Genomic DNA, 19,384 nt, shown 5'->3' with positions numbered 1-19,384 from the left:
AACCAACTCTGTCCATACAGAAGCTGCACTGTATTTTGTTTTAATAATACATAAAAGATATAATTTGACACCTTTAATGAGGCATTGTTTGACTTCCCTCAAGAATACGAATGCTTTCTTTTAAAATTCAATGCATACAATAATTGTTGTCCTTTTAGTGTTACTCTCTTGGCTAAGTAGCTACAATGTGCTAATTCTAAAGCAGTCTTTCAAATAACTCACATGTATTTCTGAAATCTTTGTTTTTTATTATACTTTAAGTTCTAGGGTACATGTGCACAACGTGCAGATTTGTTACATAGGTATACATGTGCCATGTTGGTTTGCTGCACCCATCAACTTGTCATTTACATTAGGTGTTTCTCCTAATGCTATCCCTATCCCAGCCGCCACCCCAAACAGGCCCCGGTGTGTGATGTTCCCCGCCCTGTGTCCAAGTGTTCTCATTGTTCAATTCCCACCTATGAGTGAGAATATGCAGTGTTTGGGTTTCTGTCCTTGTGATAGTTTACTGAGCATGATGGTTTCCAGTTTCATCCATGTCCCTGCAAAGGACATGAACTCATCCTTTTTTATGGCTGCATAGTATTCCATGTTGTATGAGTGCCACCAGAAGAAATAAATGTCTTTATTTTCAACTAATTTTAAAATGGAAAATGGCTATCATTTGGGGTTTGCGTATAGTTTGGCAGCTCTACCAATTCTGTTTTCTTCCTTGACAGTGCTTGACTGTTAGATTTTTCAAGCTCAGCACTATTGACATTTCAGACCAGATAATTATTTTTTTGTAGGAGGGCATGTGCTGTGCATTCTAGTGTGTCTTAGCTGCATCCTTGACCTTTATCTATGTACTAGTAGTACATCCCCAAATTATGACAAGCAAACTTGTCTCCAGACATTGCCAAATGTCTCCTGGGTGGGCAAAATTAACCCCACTGAGAACTGCTGAACTAAAGAAGCTCGATGTACAGAAAAGAAAACTCAAGTGTGAAAAAAAAAAAGCACTACTTTATTAATAATGGGCAAGTCCTTAAAACATCTCCAGCTTCGTATCTCTATTCTCCCTGGTAAACTGTGCCAGAGTACTTGGCTTAGGAAAGGAGGCCTAAATGAGATTTTTCAGTTCCCTCTTCATGAAATGCTTACTGCACTGGAGCCAGAGGACAAAAGAGGTAAGTTGTAAACTTGCCCAAGAAGTCTAGGACCTCTTTTAGCACCAATCTGACTGTTAAGAGGATGTAGAAGAAAGGGAAAACAGCAGGGGTGTTTCACTTTAAATCCTTTCAATTGTTCAGCAATCATGTTTTTTTATTTCCAGGAGTTCTTTCTTGATCCCTGCCTGTTTTTTCCATAACAGGAAAAAAAATTGTTTATATGTTCTACGTTCCCTGAATATGGCTCTTTTCTCTGAATCAACTTTTCTATTTATCTTGTTCTGTCTCTTCCATGTCATTTGTTTTGGCAGGTATGCCTTCTCCTAAAAGTAAAAAAAAAAAAGGTGAGGAAAAAAGCAGGAGCATTTTCTGTTTAAGACCAAGAAAATAGGAACAGGAATATTTACTTTGACTGTTGTGTCAATGGGTGGTTCTTGATAACTGACAGGCTTTGTTTCAGGCCAAGAGTTCACAAAGTGGGGTCCACAGATGCTCCAACATGCTATCATGAATAGAATTCAGGGGATCCCGTGACCTTGGACAGTTAAAAAATACATCTTATATTCTTTTATCTCTACCTGAAATTTAGTGTTTCTTTCCATTGTGAATGAGTAAAGTATAAACCAAAATAATATTAGCAATACTTGTGACTTTTTCTTACCAAAGTTACCAATATTTTCGTATTACGTTACAGTTACTGAAAATGCTTTAAAATATCATTTAGATTCGCAGCTATTTCAAAATTACAGTTATTAGGTTTGCTGGTAGATTTTGTTATTTGATTGCAATTTTTTTTTTTTTAGTATTTTGATAACTATTTCAAGATAAATGATTTCCTTTGTAATCCCATGTATTTTATTTCATGGATTTAAAAATATTATTCTGAAAATAGGTTCATAAATTTTGCCAGACTGTGTGAAGAGTTCCATGGCCCAAAAACCTTGATTTAAGGCAAATAGGGAAAGATGAGGAGCTTCAACATAGTTTGGGAGCTCTCAAAATATCAGAATAATGACATAATGAAATATTGCACATATGTTGTTTAAAAACTTAATCATTTGAAGTATGTATCTTTGTAATCATTTGAAATACACATTATATCACTGGGCTTTCCATCTTGATATATTTCTGCTTTGGCTTCTTTTTTTTAAACATTATAAACTGCTATAATTTTGAGTAATAATATTACTTGACATTATTTATTGAGTACCTGCTATGTGCCAGGCATAATATTAAGTGCATTATGAATATTGTTTCCCTTACTAAGTTAACATGGAAAAATCACTGGACTAGGGATAAAAAAAAATTGATAAAATAGCTTTTCCTGTTCTGCCACTCACTGTGATTTTGGACAAATCACTGTATCATTCTAAAATTAATTTTTCATCTATAAAATGGTTATAATTACATCTGTTATACCTATTTTATGGGATATTTGGATGGTCAGATGAAAAAATGAATATGAAATGTCTGTAGACTATTCAAAAGCTTTATGTTTTTAAAAGTTGGTAATTTAAAATTCTGTACAATTGAATTTTGTCTCCTTTTAAAAATAAAAAATTGTCATTGCTGACATAGACATGCAGAAATATCTAGAAAAAGTTGAACTGAAAATCATAAGTCAGAAAACTTCCTTCATTTCTTTAAAAAAATTGGACTTTCTTAAACTTCTTTAAAAATAGTAAAACTTTAGTCTCAATTATGAATGTTTAGATTTGGGTATCAAATGTTAGGTAATATTAAAAGCACTGTAGCTAAATATACTACTCATTTTTTAAATACAGGCAAATCTAACTTCATGTACACAAACAAAATTTGCACTTTATTGAGTAAACAGGATGTGTAACTTGATATGTCACTCAGGCTATTAATTACTAAGACATATATAAATATTTTGGTGAAATGCTGCATGTTAAATATACCCTCTTACTAGTCTGGATATATCAGTGTAATTGTTATTGTTACAAACATTTTAAACTGCAATTTTATTTTTATTTTAACATTAGTGGTGAATCTTATTTTATCACGCACCTAAAATTGTTGAGTTTGTGTTGTGCTAAACACATAAGAAGTTTAGAAAAGCTCATAGCAGGAAGTAATAGCTGCCTATCAGAAACCAACGTATTTAGAAAGAAAAGGGACCTCTTGAGGAACTAAAAATAGTAATATAACTAACAAAAATCAAGCGGAGGAATTAAGAAAGACAAGACAATGTAAGTATGCTATATTTCCTCTCTTTTGTAGCAAAATTAGAAGTCAACAGATCTTGTGTAGAGGTGACAGATCAAGGCTACAGGCAAAGTATATTACGGTATGAAGACAACCACAAGAACTAAAAGTAGAAATTCTTAGTAGTGTTTATTTATGTGTAGTGAGGCTAATGGTGATGAGTATGTGGCAGGAGAATCTTAGATTTTACTACTGGTACTTTTATTAATCTTGTTATAAAATATTCAAAATATGATATAGTAAAAAGTTTCCATAAAATATATAAAAGACCAAGATTGGCTCAAGAAAAATCAGGAAATATTCATACACCAATGACCAAAAAAGAAAAAAAAGGAAAAATTGTTGTAATTATCTCCTACAAAAGAGGCTGGCACAAAAGTTTTTATGAACCATATTTTCTCACACTGTAATAGATCATTCTAACGCTATGCAAGCTGTTTTGAATTAGCATAACCTTGCTACTAAAAACAAAACAAGAAATAAACTACCAGCATGGTCAATTATAAATATAAATTCAAAGGGATAGAATGTACAGCAGAAAATTTACTCCAGTAACGTATTTTTTTGAAAGTTCAGGGATACAAGTGCAGATTTGTCACATGGTAAACTTATCTCATGGTGTTTTGTTGTACATATTATTTCATCACCCAGATATTAAGCCTAGTACCCATTAGTAATTTTTCCTGATCTTCTCTTTTCTGCCACCCTCCTTCTCCAAAAGGCCCCAGTGTCTGCAGTTCCCCTCTATATGCCAAGGTGTTCTCATCACTTAGCTCCTACTTATAAGAGAGAACATGCAGTATTTGGTTTTCTGTTCCTGCATTAGTTTGTTAAGGATAATGGCCTCCAGGTCCCTCCATGTTGCTCCAAAGCACATGATTTCATTTTTTGTGGCTGCATAGTATTCCATGGTGTATATGTACTGCATTTTTGTTATCCAGTCTACCACTGATGGACATTTAGGTTGATGCCATGTCTTTGCTATAGTGAATAGTGCTTCAATGAACATACTACTGCATGATAAAATGATTTATATGCCTTTGGGTACGTGCCTAGTAATGAGATTTGTAGGTCTAGTGGTATTTCTGTCTTTAGGTCTTTGAAGAATCGCCACAATGTCTTCCACAATGGCTGAACTAATTTACACACCCACCAACAGACTATAAGCATTCCTTTTCTCCATAATTTCACAAAATCTTTTTTTTTTTTTTTTTACTTTTTAATAATAACCTTTCAGACTGGTGTGAGATAATATCTCACCATGGTTTTCATTTGCCTTTCTCTAACAATCAGTGATGCTAAGCATTTTTTCATATGTTTGTTGGCCACATGTATGTCTTCTTTTGAAAAGTGTCTGTTCATGTCCTTTGTCCACTTTTTAATATGGTAATTTGTGTTTTTTTTTTTTTTGTATATTTGTTTAAGTTCTTTCTAGATACTGGATATTAGACCTTTGTTGAATGCATAGTTTGCAAAAGTTTTCTCTCATTCTAAAGGTTACCTGTTTACTCAGCTAATAGTTTCTTTTGCTGTGCAGAAGCTCTTTAACTTAATTAGAATCTATCTGTCAAGTTTTGCTTTTGTTACAATTGTTTTTGGTGTCTGTCATGAAATCTTTTCCTGTGCCTGTGTACTGAATGGTATTGTCTATGTTGTTTTTCAGGGTTTCTCATAGTTTGGGGTTTTATATTTAAGTCTTCAGTCCATCTTGAATTGACTTTTGTATATGGTGTAAAGAAGTGACAAATACTAGTAGTATTTGTCAGTGAAATTATTTGAGACTAAAGATAATTTTTGTGAGGTTTTAAGTTACAAATTAAATTTCTTAATAGACATAGGACTATTGTTGGGAGCAGGCCCCCCAAAATCTGGTGATAAACTGGCCCCAAAACTGGCCATAAATGAAATCTCTGTAGCACTGTAGCATGTTCATAATGGCCCTAATGCCCATGCTGGAAGGTTGTGGGTTTACCGGAATGAGGGCAAGGAACACCTGGCCCTCTCGGGGCAGAAAACCGCTTAAAGGCATTCTTAAGCCACAAACAATAGCATGAACAATAGCACGATCTGTGCCTTAAGGACATGCTCCTGCTGCAGATAACTAGCCCAACCTATTCCTTTAATTTGGCCCATCCCTTCGTTTCCCATAAGGGATACTTTTAGTTAATTTAATATCTGTATAAACAATGCTAATAACTGGTTTGCTGTTACTAAATATGTGGGTAAATCTCTGTTCGGGGCTCTCAGCTCTGAAAGCTGTGAGACCCCTGATTTCCCACTTCACACCTCTATATTTCTGTGTGTATGTCTTTAATTCCTCTAGTGCTGCTGGGTTAGGCTCTCCCTGACCGAGCTGGTCTTGGCAGACTATTTCAAGTATCTATTTTATTTTGAATAATCTGTGGTATTTTGTACTTTTACAGCCAATCAGTCAACTTTATTTAAGTTGTCAAATTTATTTGTGTTGAGTTGTTCATAGTATTCCCTTCTTATCCTTTTGATGCCTGCACCTGCTGGCATTTCCAAGTTGTAGGTTCCTCCAGCATTTAGTTCAGGATGTATAAAGCATAAGAAAATTCAGGATGCTCACCACTGCATTGTCCCTTGGGTCTTGAGGTTCCTAAGTGATCTTCCTTCCTCTCTCCGCTTTTCAGAATCTTGCTGTTTTTTTTTTTTTTTTTTTTTTTTTAAATCTATTTTCAGTGTTGTTAGTTGTACTTACTGGACAAAATATGGAAAAAAATTTTATCTTCTTGGAAGTAAAAGCCCTCAAAAACCTTTAAGCCGCATATATGATTATGTCCATATTCTACTTAAATCCTTGAATTGTTTCACACAGCTTTTAAAATATATGTCAAAAACTTTAACAAAGACATGTTCCTGTATTATTTGGCCCTGCTTACCTATAAAGGACAATTTTGAACCGTCTTTCTCTCTATATTCCTATGATTCCATCTGTTTTGTAGTACTATCACCAATCTGCCATTTTACCATCTGCCATAGGGTATTTGCACATGTTCCCTCCACCTTAAATGCTCCATGCCCACCCACTTACTCACACATGCAGCTCCTTATCAAGTTCACTTCTTTTTTTCATTCACTCTCAGACTTGTTGCTTCCTCAAGGATATCTTTCCTGACAGTCTCCCTACTGTCATCACCTCTGAGACACACATGCAATTCTAGGTCAGGTTTCTTGTTACACATTTTTATATAACTAAGTAACTTTCCTTTAAACAACTTACCTCAGTTTGTAATTACACACATTTATATGTGTAATGTAAAAAATTTAATATTTGTTTCACTGATACAATGTCTATGTCTATACCACGAAAGTAAGGACTATGTCTGTTCTTCCAAACCTTTGTATCCCTATGTCTGGCAAAATATATGTATCATTAATAGCAAGTAAATAATCATTAATCTCTGGCTGTTGATATAAAAGGAAGATAATTTGGGCATAGAGAGTAGAAAGGACAGTTTCCTAATTCAGAGTGTTAATGTGGGAGATCCAGAATAAAGAATCTTTTTTTTTTCTGCAAGTGGCTTCCATGATCCGATACTTTTAGTAGTAAAATAGAAAGTGAAAAGGTATTTATGGAATAGACAGAATCACTTTCTAGATCTAAGTTGTCAAGATGCCTTAGTGTCCTACACATTTTTTTTATTTTTAATTTTGTGGGTACATATTAGGTGTATATGTTAATGTGGTACATGAGATACCCTAATATAGGCATGTAATGCATAATAATCACATCATGGAAAATGCAGTATTCATCCCCTCAAGAATTTTTCCTTTTTGCTTCAAACACTCCAATTCTACTCTTTTGGTTATTTTAAATGTACAATTAAATTATTATTGACTATTGTCACCCTGTTGTGCTATCAAATACTAAAAATTTATTTTTTTCACTATTTTTATTGTATACCCATTAATCATCCCCTTTCTCCTCCCACTACCTTTCCCAGCCTCTGGTAACCATCCTCCTACTCTCTATCTTTATGGGTTTAATTGTTTAGATTTTTAGCTTCCTCAAATAAGTAATAGCATGTGAAGTTTTTCTTTCTGTGACAGACTTATTTCACTTAATATAATGACCATTATATTAAGTGTTGCAAACAACAAGATCTCATTCTTTTTTTAATGGTTTCATCGTACTCCTATCTGTGCATCAAAAGATGGTTGGATGAACAAAATGTGATACATATACCCAATGAAGCATTATGTAGCTGCCTACGTTTTTTTAACCAGACACACATTCCTCTCCTTTCCCCATAGACATCTGTCCCCTTGGGTCCTCAGACTGCTAGAAAAGGTTCATATTGATTTTGAACACTAAATTATAGACAAAGCTCAACTGGGAAATATTGGGACAAATTATTTTTTTTCTCTAGAAAAATTAATTTCTATTCATAGTTGGAGCCTTTGGCTATGACATTAATTCTGACTTTTCGGATTAGTATAATCTAACATTCAATTAATTATATGCTTAGTACCGTTCAATGACTTAAATTCATGTCAGAAGCAGAATTTATCTGTTCTTAAAAAATACATACATTCTTGCATATAACCTTTAGAAACACTTAGACTATCTCTATGTTAAGTGACTATTTTATTAAGGAAGGAATTGGACTGGATGTCTTTAAAAAAATGTGTGCTTATATAACTGTATCAGTCAGTGTTCTCTAGAGGGACAGAACTACTGGAATAGATATACACATAAAGGAGAGTTTATTAAATATGAACTCACTTGATCACAGGGTCCCACAGTAGGCTGTCTGCAGCCTGAGGAGCAAGGAGAGCCAGTCTGAGTTCCAGAACTGAAGAACTTGGAGTCCAGTGTTTGAAGGCAAGAAGCATTCAGCACGGGAGAAAGATGTAGGCTGGGAGGCTAGACCAGTCTCTCTTTTCACATTTTTCTGCCTGCTTATATTCTAGCCACACTGGCAGCTAGTTAGATTGTGCCCACCCAGATTAAGGGTGGGTCCACCTTTCCAAGCCCACTGACTCAAATGTTAATCTCCTTTGCCAACATCCTCACAGACACACCCAGGATCAATACTTTGCATCCTTCAATCCAATCAAGTTGACCCTTGGTATTAACCATCACAAAAACCCAATCAAATTCTTGCATCTTTTATAATTAATATTGATTTTAGATCAGTGAGAAAAATTAATGAGTGTGTTTATATGTTAAAGTATGATAAATTGAGAATGCTTCCCTGTGCAAATATAACAACAATAAAAAAATGAAGTCCTCCACAGGAAAAGGGAAAACAGGTATTCTTATGAGATGATACTAGCAAACAAATGTTGTAAAAATGAAGTATTTTCCCCAAATTGTAATAAAAACCCAACATTATTTAATAACTTGGTGATGGTGATTTTTTATTGTATTCTTTCTTTCAAAAAAGAAATATTGGTTGTCCATTGCGTGACAAGAAATTATTCTAGTTTCACATTTTTTTGTTTGAACACATTTCAGTCATTATTGACTTTGTGCAGGTAAGAGGCATTCCCCAGACTCTCCTACACTAGACATGACTCCAAAAGACAGTACAGATAAAAAAGATAAGTCCATCCATCAATATTCATCCAGCCATGCTTTGTGACTCTAATGTCTATTTGTAGCATTAATTTCCTTCTTAGAAAAATAAAAACATACATAATTAATTTATCTCATTATTAGACTTCATGAAACACATACTAGAGTAGCCAATTGTATCATCTTACTCAATTTTATTTCTACTTACAGGCTACCTTCCTTTCTTTTATTATTTTATTTTAATTTTAAAATTATAAAGGTAACAGGCACATGGTAAAATGTTTATACAAAAACATTCAAATACTATAGAAGTATAAAATGTAAATAGCGAATAATTTTCTCTCTTCCCTAATATTAATAATTTGGTGTGCAACCTTACAAATCTCTTTAAATGTATACACACAATTACATTTTTAAATAATTTTTATATAAATATACAACAGAAAGAATAAAGTGAATCTATATGAATTGTTATGGAAGGATGTTCTCAACATCATAATGATAGTTTAAAAAAAAAAGTAACTTGTAGAACAGCATAGTAAATATTTGTGTAGATTTTACCATCATAATTGAGAATCCCTGTCTATTTTGATTTCTGTCAGTAGTAGACCTAAGGGACAGGTTAAGAGAGATTTTAACATTTAGGGAAAAGCAATCCAGAAATGGCTTCATTCGGTAAATGAGAAAAAAATTATAAGTTTGAGAGTAAATGTTCTTATGCTTTCACAAGTGCAAGCGTTCAACTCTTAATTTTTCACAAAATGTCTAGAAGTGACAAGAGAAAAATTGCTGCCTATGAGTTTACAAAACAGAACTTTAGAACCAAATCTGGAGCTGCCTTTCACGTGGTCAATTTTCACAGATAAAATGAGAACAGAGAAAGAGAGAGAGAGCGAGATGGAGAGAGATGGAGAGAGAGAGAAAGAGAGAGAGAGGCCTAGTGCCTTGGCAAGTTACTTAAATATCAATGTATGTGTACTTAAATATGTATGTTTCTCTCTCTCTCTCTCTCTGTGTGCGTGTGTATATATATATATATATATATATATATGCATGCACACACACTACTAGGAATCAACTGAGAAATTTTATTGTAGTGATTATATGACATTGAAAAAAGTGTCTTATTATCCTCAAGTGGTTAAAAATGTATTTATTAAAGTTGATGTTACAGAAAATAAATAAACTAATAAATATTTCTGGGCTTCTATAATGAAGGTAATATATACATATGCATCTCACTTTGTGAGTAAGATGAATTATGATGAATCAAATTTTGTATATTCAATACAAATTGACATAGTCATAAATTAATTAATATGTTCTATGAAACAAGGTAAAACAAACTAGCAATGGCCACAGAGCTGAATATCAATTGCTGTAAATGTTTAATGGTGGTTCATATAATTTTTAATCATCGGCTTGTTATTAGGTAATAGTGTTTACAAAGAATGTTCTGGAATTTAGAAATCAAAGTATATTGTCACTTGTATTTAAGAATATAATATCCTATAGTTATAAAGAGCATTCGCTGCAGTGGTATATCCAGACATGATGTAAAAATAGCTCATAATCGGCCAGGAGCGGTGGCTCATTCCTGTAATCCCAGCACTTTGGGAGGCTGAGATGGGCAGATCACCTGAGGCCAGGAGTTTGAGACCAGCCTGGCCAACATGGTGAAACCCCGTCTCTACTAAAAATACAAAAAATAGCCAGGCATGGTGGCATGTGCCTGTAGTCTCAGTTACTTGGGAAGCTGAGGCAGGAGAAATCCTTAAACCCAGGAGATGGAGGTTGAGATGAGCCAAGATCGTGTCACTGCACTCCAGCTTGGGTGACTAAGTGAGACTCTGTCTCAAAAAAAAAAAAAATATATATATATATATATAAAATAAAAATACATATCTCATAATCAAAAAGAAACTCAAAGTATATTTGCAAAACAAAATTTGAAGTCAGGTTGCCCAATGTGATAAATTTGATGACTCAGCAAATGTTTCTTTTTTTTTCTCTTTGTGGGACAAGTGTATATTTCTCTGCTTTGTTGATGTTGAGTTTGGCCCTAGTGATTTCCATTGGTGAAAGGAAAGTGAGTGGAAATCTGAGCAGAAGCCTTAAATATGTAGTATAGGTTAGCCACTTGTGCTCCTATCATCTTCCATAAAAATGTCATATCCCAAATAAGGGATAGCTCCTTCAATATGAGTCTTGAATCAGAAATAAATATGGAGCAGACCAGAAACCAACCTATAGCCTGAACAGAGTCACCTTAACTGAGCCACAGCCTTGTGAATAAGAAAAATATATATATTTTTTGTTGTGAGTCACTGAGATTTGGGGATTATTTATTATGTAGCACTTTAAAAGTGAAAGTCTACTAATAAAATAACACCCACTATTTAATCCAGAATGTTAATCTATTGAATCCAATGTCAATGAAGATCTGAGGGAATGGGTAAATCAACATCTCTAAGTTGACTGTGTAAATTAGTGGTAAATTCAAAAGCTAGTTCAGCTGTGACCCTTAATCTTCTTTTTCAAATTAGAAGGTTAACCAAGGGAGTTAAATGTTCACATTGTGGAAGGTATTTAATTCGTCCAACCATTGTAACATATAAATGAGAATGGTTTAGTGTTTTTAATATGAGAAACAGAAAAATATAGGTTAAATATCTAAAGATTAGATAAATTTTTTGACAATAAGTGTTAGTCACTACTATAAGTAATGTTGAGAGTCTACGTATTGCATAGCGCCTAGCACAGTGCAAGATGTATAATAAGTATGGATAAATTAAAAATCTGCTGGAAATATTTAAGAAGATACATACTGCTTTAATAGGAGGTAGAACATTAAATTATAATCTAGTTACTTCTGGGTATGGAGCTCAGTAATTGATGGCTACTGCTCTTGGGAGCTTATCCTAGTTTCTAGGTCAGCTATTCATTCAAAAAGATTCATGGAATAACTGGGGAGGAGATACTACAACCCATTAAGGGAAACTATTGGTTAACTATGCTTGATCACAGACTTACCAAGATCTTCAGAGCTGTCAGATCTCTTTTGGAGCAGGGAGAGAAGTAAGTGAACTCAGAACCACCCTCTGTTCCTAAGGGGCTCAGGGAGTGTTTTCCAGACTCAGAAAAAAAAATGTCTTTCAGGCTTTTCCTGGCTTTGACTTGTACCTTGAGGTAAGTTTTAGCTTTAAAAAGTGTTTTCTTTTAAATAATTAAACTATTTTGTAAGAAAACATTGAGGATTGGGGTTAGAAGATAAGTTTGATGATTAGCAAAAACAATGAGAACTGGGGAGTAAATTTTGAAGTATTGTGAAAGGATGAACAACATATAAACATTATTTGGAGTTAAATAATAATGCATTAGACAGTATTTAAATACATTTTATTTATTTGCTAATTAGTTTCCAGTACATGAACTAACTCAAATTCTTATGACATCAGTAAATAACTATGCAGACTAAAACATACATGACAACTTGCGATAACATTTAAAAGTGGAGGAACCAGAAATCTTTTCCAAATATTTGTATCATTTTCTTAAAGAAGACATTATTGGGAAGATACTTTTGCATATGAATGTCTGAAACATTCGCAAGTTTTTCTACTTGAATAAAAAAATTTTAAAAATTGAATTTTAAGTTAACTTAATGACATAATATTCAAAGAACAGGTAAGCATAAAGAGAAGAAAGAGGAAGATCTTTCCTTTCATAAAAAGGAGATGAGATAATTTTATGTGTTGCAAAAAGAATAGAAGACATAGCCATCTGTGTCAGCTATCAGGTTTTCATTTGTTGTACATAACATGAAAAATGAGTTTGAATTATTGAAAGATGCTAAGTTGATCTGTGTAGTAATGAGTCAAGTCATAGTAAGGGTGAGATGAGGTGAGAGGAAAACTAGGCAACTTGGGTTCTGAGGGAGATTTTTGGGAAGTTTTGAGAAGAGATATTTTTTAGCACTCCACCTATGGGAAAGTTATTTGGAGAGAAATGTCCAAAGAGAAGTTTGAAGTTTTGGTAATCCTTAACAATATAAACCACTTTTTCTGTTCTTTGAGGGACATCAGGAAAGACTTATATTGTCTTCCAAATATTTTTTATTGTCAGACATATATTTTTGGGATGCAGAACAGTGCCAAGAGGTGCCAAGCAGCAACTTGGCTTAACAGATTAAATGCTGTTCTATTACAAAAGTAGGGCAGTTTCTGAAATATTTGTTATAGAAAGCATGTGATCTTCCTGGCATATTTCCAGGAGTAAAGAAAATGGCTTTACTTTCAGAGAAGTAATTACACTACTGAACAAGCACTAAATAAGTGACGTGTGTGTGTGTCTGTGTGTGTGTGTGCATTGCATATATATAATACTAGGGGTGGTGGGAGGTGAGGGTAAGGCAAGTACAGAGATTTTTTTTAAATGTAAAAGAGATTTTAAAATTACACTACTGAACAAGCACTAAATAAGTGACGTGTGTGTGTGTGTGTGTGTGTGTGTGTTTTGCGTATATATAATACTAGGGGTGACGGGAAGTGAGGGTAAGGCAAGTACTGAGATTTTTCTAAAATTTAAAAGAGATTTTTAAAAAAAGTAGCTTTGTGGTCAAAACGTAGTTGAGTTCTCCTGTGGAAGCAGCTCGGGCAGAGCAATAAGACTCAAAATATCCATATTTTATGGTAATTGTTGCCCATCTACCGATCGTGGTGCATTTAAAATGGGGAAAGTATTTGGCAAAATATAGCGAAGTATGCTATATTTAAAGACTCTATTCATCTACTTTAACAGTCTACAATTAATTGGAAGTCTATGCTGTGAATGAATTAACAGGTTAATAGAACATTAACAAAGCCATTGCTCATCCTGGGAACGTGTGTTAGGAAGGTCACATGCTTAACAATAACCAAGAACTGGCTGTTTTGGTATGATAAAGACAGTGAATCCATTTTTTTTTTTCTGCCAGGTTTTGCTTTCCTAGAACTTTCTGGATCTCTATACATTTCACTAGATCAAAAAGTCCCTCTGCTAAACAGAAAAAGAGTTGATGGATACAGATCAAATAATCAGTATTGTTTCTTGAGTAATTTAAAGCTTTGACAACACTAAATGATGTTTCTGTTTTATAGCTTCTCAGGTGGGAAAGGTAAACTGGAATTACAGTAGTCAATGAGGCCGATGATACAATCTTAACCGTAAGACATATCCGGATTTCCTTAATGTAAGCAAACCTATGATGTACTTTTTGTAGACATGTTGGATGATTCTGCATATAGACTTCCCATAAGTTAGATGCTTTGTCTGACTCATGGTGTAAGCCTACTGTTTCTTCTTTGGCCAAATAACCATTAAAGGCTGAATAAATGATCTGAAGAAATACTTTTTCATTGAGCTGGTTACTGAAGAAGAACCGACTGAATATCCTGAAAGTCATTTAAAAAGTGAAACTTTGTACCAAGAGTGCTTGGTGCAACCTTCCTGTGCAAGACTAGGAATAGAATGAAAACATTTAAAAAAATTTTTTAAAAATAAATGTCAGAGAGTGATGTCAGCAAGGTGGTGCACCAGGGGAGGTCCTCATTTTCCCTATAAAAACATCAAAAAAACAAGCCTAAACAAATGAAATCCTAGAGATTTGACGAAATAACTTTATGGGAGTTCTGGAAAAGAGTCAAAGGTCTACAGCAACCAAGTGATTACCTAATTAAAAAAGAAAAGCCACATGCAAAGTCATAGGAAATTCCGCAGTGTTTTTACTTGTCCTTCCCCAGTCCCTCCATGGTACAATCTGACACAATTCAAAGGAAACAGTTTCCTTCCTCAAATATGAAAGAACAGAGGAGACATTATCTGTAGCATTCTAATAAGTGTAGGGATGCCTTAGGGACTTCTGTATGTTTTGCTTGACTTAGAGTTCAGACAGAAAATAAGTGGCATAGCTCAGATCTCAGGTCATGAAAAGCTGCAGGCAGGGTGGGCATAGTTCATGAAAGCAACAAGCAGACTACAGACCCACAGATGATTGGGGGAAAATATTACAGTTGCAGGAATACAAAATAATATGTAAGGACCCAATAAGAAGCTAGAGTAAGACACTGCAAAATTAAGACTTTTAACATTTACTGTGTTTATAGGAAAATTGAAAAAAGAACACACAGAGTTCCAGGCAAGACATGCTCAGAGGAGACCTCAGAAGACCTTAAGCCTTCACTCCGGCTGATTTTAAGTCTCAGAACATGCCTTGATAATTAGGAAAGGCATTACCAAGTGCAGTCAGTCTGCAAAGACTAGGAGAGGTGGCTGTTTTTTCCAATGCTCAATTTTTAGAAACGACAAAAATACCACATGGCATAAAATAAATAGGAATATGTGGACTATTCAAAGGAGTTAAATGAAGTGTCAGAAACAATTCCTAAAGAAACACAGGCATTGGACATACTGGACAAATAATTTTAAATAACTTTCTTAAATGTATTCAAAGGGTTAAAAAACATGGACGATGAAGTAAAGGAAATTGGAATAACTATATATAAACAAAATGAAATTTCAACAAAAAAATAGAGACTATAAAAACAATAAAAAACCCCAGAAATTCTGGAGCTGAAAAATATATCTGAATTGTAAAATTTACTAGAGGCATGCATACACAGACATTAACAGGAAGAAGAATAAAATAGTTAACTGGGATACAGGACATTTGAAATTACTGAGTGAGAAGAGAAAAAAGGAAAAAATAAAGGAGAGTAAACAAAGACTAATGGACTAATGGGACACCATTGAGTGAACCATCATACACATACAGGAGTATAAAAGAGAGAAGAAAGAAAGAGAAGGAGCAAAAAAAATATTTAAAGAAATAATGGCCAAAAGCTTTCTAAATTTGAGGAAAGATATAGATCCATAAATCCAAGAAACTCAACAAATTCAGTTGGGATAAACCAAAAGTGACTCACACTGTGACATATTATAATCAAAGTGTTGAAAGACAAAGACAAAGAGAGATTCTTGAAAGCAGCAAGAGAGAAGTGATTCAACACACATGAGGTATTCTCAATAATATTATCAGCATATTTTTCAGCAAAAAACCTTAGGGGCCAGAAGGCAGTGGAATGATATATTTAAAGTTATGAAGGAAAATAACTGTCAACTGAGAATTCTACATCTGCCAAAACTCATCTTCAAAAGCAAGGGAGAAATTAAGAAATTATCAGATAAACAAAACCTTAGAGACTTCTTATTGTTGGACCTGCCTTATGAGTAGTGCTAAAGGAAGTCCTTCAATTTGAAATGAAAGAATGCTAGACAATAATGTAAAGCCATGTAAAATAGAAAGATCTCCTGTAAAAGCTAATACATAGTCAAATATAAAAACCAGCATCATGGGGAGGGGGGAGGGGGGAGGGATTGCATTGGGAGTTATACCTGATGGTGCTGACGAGTTGATGGGTGCAGCACAGCAACATGGCACAAGTATACATATGTAACAAACCTGCACGTTATGCACATGTACCCTAGAACTTAAAGTATAATAATAATAATAATTAAAATAAATAAATAAATAAATAAATAAAAACCAGCATTTGTGTACATTTGGTTTACAACTCCACTTTTATTTTTTACTGGATTTAAAAGGTAAATCCATGAAAATGATGATAAATCTATGCAAATGGGCACATAATATATAAAGATGTCATTTGTTACATCAATAATATAAGGTGGGGTAGAAATATAAAGGAGTAGTTTTTGTATACTATTAAAGTTAATATCAATTTAAAATAGATTTTTATAACTTTAGGATGCTATATATAATCTACATGTTAAGCACAAAGAAAGTATAGAATATACACAAAAGGAAAGGAGAAATGAATCGAAACATGCCACTACAAAATCAACTAAACACATGTAAGGAAGCAATGGAAGAAATGAGGGTCAAGAAGCTTTAAGGCATAAATGGGACAAAACAAAAATGGTATAGTAAGTTCTTTTCTATCAGCAATTATTTAAATGTAAATGGATTAAAATCCCCAATGAAAATACGTAGTTTTGCAGAAAGAATATAAAAGTGGGATTAAACTAAATGTCTGAAAAAGATTCACTTTAGATCTAAGAATACATATCTGTTGAAAGTGAAAGATGGAGGAATTTATTCAATAACAATAGTAACCAAAAGACAGCAGGGGTGTTTATGTAATATCAGATAAATAATACCAAGTCAAAAAATGTTATAAGAGACAAAGAAAGACATTCTACACTGATAAAAGGGCCAATTTGCCAAGAAGAGATAATATATATGTAACAAACATCAGGGTTTAAAAACATATGAAGCAAATTTTGACAAGGTTGAAGGTTGAAAAAGCTCCATGATAGTAGTAAATGATTTATATTTCTCACTTTCAACAATGGATAAAGCAACCAGTCAAAAGATTAATACAGAAACAGAGGACTTGAACTCGCAATATAGACCAATTGGATCTACAGACATAGGAAAAACATTCCATTCAACAACATCAAAATAGACATTTTTCTCAGTGCACAGAGAGCATTTACCAGATTAGACCATATGTTAAGCCACAAAGCAAATCTTAACAAATTCAAAATGATTGAAATAATACAAAGTATCTTTTGTGATTACAATGGAATGAAACTAGAAATACATAGCAAAGGGAAAACTGTAAAAATCACAAATAGGTGGACATTAATTAAAATATTTTTAAATAACCCATGGATCAAAGATGAAATCTGGGAAACTAGAAAATATCTTGAGACAAATGAAAATAAAAACACAATATGCCTGAACTTAAGGGATGCAGTAAAAGCAGTTTTCCACTTATATCAAAATATGAAAATACAATGAAAGAACCAAAAAATTCAATAGACAACTTCAACAGCAGACTTAGGTATGCAGAAGAAAGTCAGTTAACTTGAAGACTTATGGGATCCCATCGGGTAAACAAACATGGTTTATAGGAGTGTCAGAGAATAGAGAGAAAAAGGTGAAGAAAAGGATAGTTAAAGAAATAATGTCTGAAAACTTCCCAAATCTTGGGAAAGATATAGGCATCCAAATTCATGAAACTCAAGAGATATCAAGCAAGATCAAAAAATAAAATAAATCCAAAATACAAAGAAAAAATAAAACCCTCTTTCTCTTTAGATGACAGAACCTTATATGTAGAAAATCCTTAAGATTCCACAAGAACTGTTAGAACTAATAATAAAATTCAACAAAGTTGCAGAATATAAAATCAACACCCATAAGTTAATTGCATTTCTTCACACCAACAATAATCAGAAATGGAAATAAAGAAAAATTATACTTTACAATATGAACAAAATAATAAAATACTTGAGAATAAACTTAAGAAAGGAGATGAGAGACACATATAGAGAAAACTGCAAACTTTGGTGAAAGAAATTGAAGACACAAGTAAATGGAAAGGCACGTAGGATTCATGGATTGGAAGAATCAATATTGTTAAGACGTTAAGACTAACCAAAGCAATCTGCAGATTAGATTATCTTGTTTCTTATTTCACTGAGAAAATTGCAACAATTTAAAGAGAGCTTTACAATCTTGTCCACCACATCAACACCCTTACTAGCACCCGCATCCATAATACTCTCCTTTACCTAATTATTGCAGGCCAACGTATATGGTGCTCTCAGCTGAAGCCAGCTCATCTATTTGTGCAGCAATTTTTACAACTCCTTATCCCCCCAGGACATTAATCAAAGTCTCACCTCTTTCTCCTGCATTTTAAATGTGTCCTTTTCTTCCGTATCATTTCCCTCAGCATACAAATAATATGCTATTTTGCCTAACTTAGAATATATTCTCTCTTGACCCCATTCCACCTCTAGATATTTCTCTATTTCGTTGATCCTTCTTTCAATAAGATCTCTCAAGAAAGGAATAACATCAGTAAATACAAAGGTTTCATTTTTGCTGCAAGAGGAAGAGGTTTGAGGAGAAAGAATGAGAGTTCATTTTTCAACATGTTGAATGGAGATGTCTATTACACACACAAATAGATGTGTCAAGTAAATTGAGATATTATGTATACAATAGAGGTAACTAAGGATAAAATGGTTACATAACTTCCCTTGGCCCCTAGAAGCTAATAAGTAACTGATTCAAACTTAGATTATCTGAGGTGCAGAGTATTACAAACATTGTGAATTACTTCTTCTCAGTTTAACTTTTGAGACCTCATTTATTTGTTCAACAAATATTTATTCAGTACATACGTACTGAGACCTGTGCCCTTGTTCACTAGCTATACAGGTATAGAAGTATAAGATGTTGATATGGTTTTGCTCTGTGTCCTCACCCAAATCTCATCTAGAACTCTAAACCCCACATGTCAGGGGAGGAGCCTCATGAGAGGTTACTGAATCATGGGTCAGACTTCCCCCTTGCTGTTCTCATGATAGTGAGTGAGTTCTC

Source organism: Mandrillus leucophaeus, unplaced genomic scaffold, assembly GCF_000951045.1.
Source record: "Mandrillus leucophaeus isolate KB7577 unplaced genomic scaffold, Mleu.le_1.0 Scaffold1213, whole genome shotgun sequence".
Taxonomy (NCBI): Eukaryota; Metazoa; Chordata; class Mammalia; order Primates; family Cercopithecidae; genus Mandrillus; species Mandrillus leucophaeus.
The sequence above is the reverse complement of the archived record's forward strand: the minus strand, read 5'-3'. Positions refer to the sequence as shown.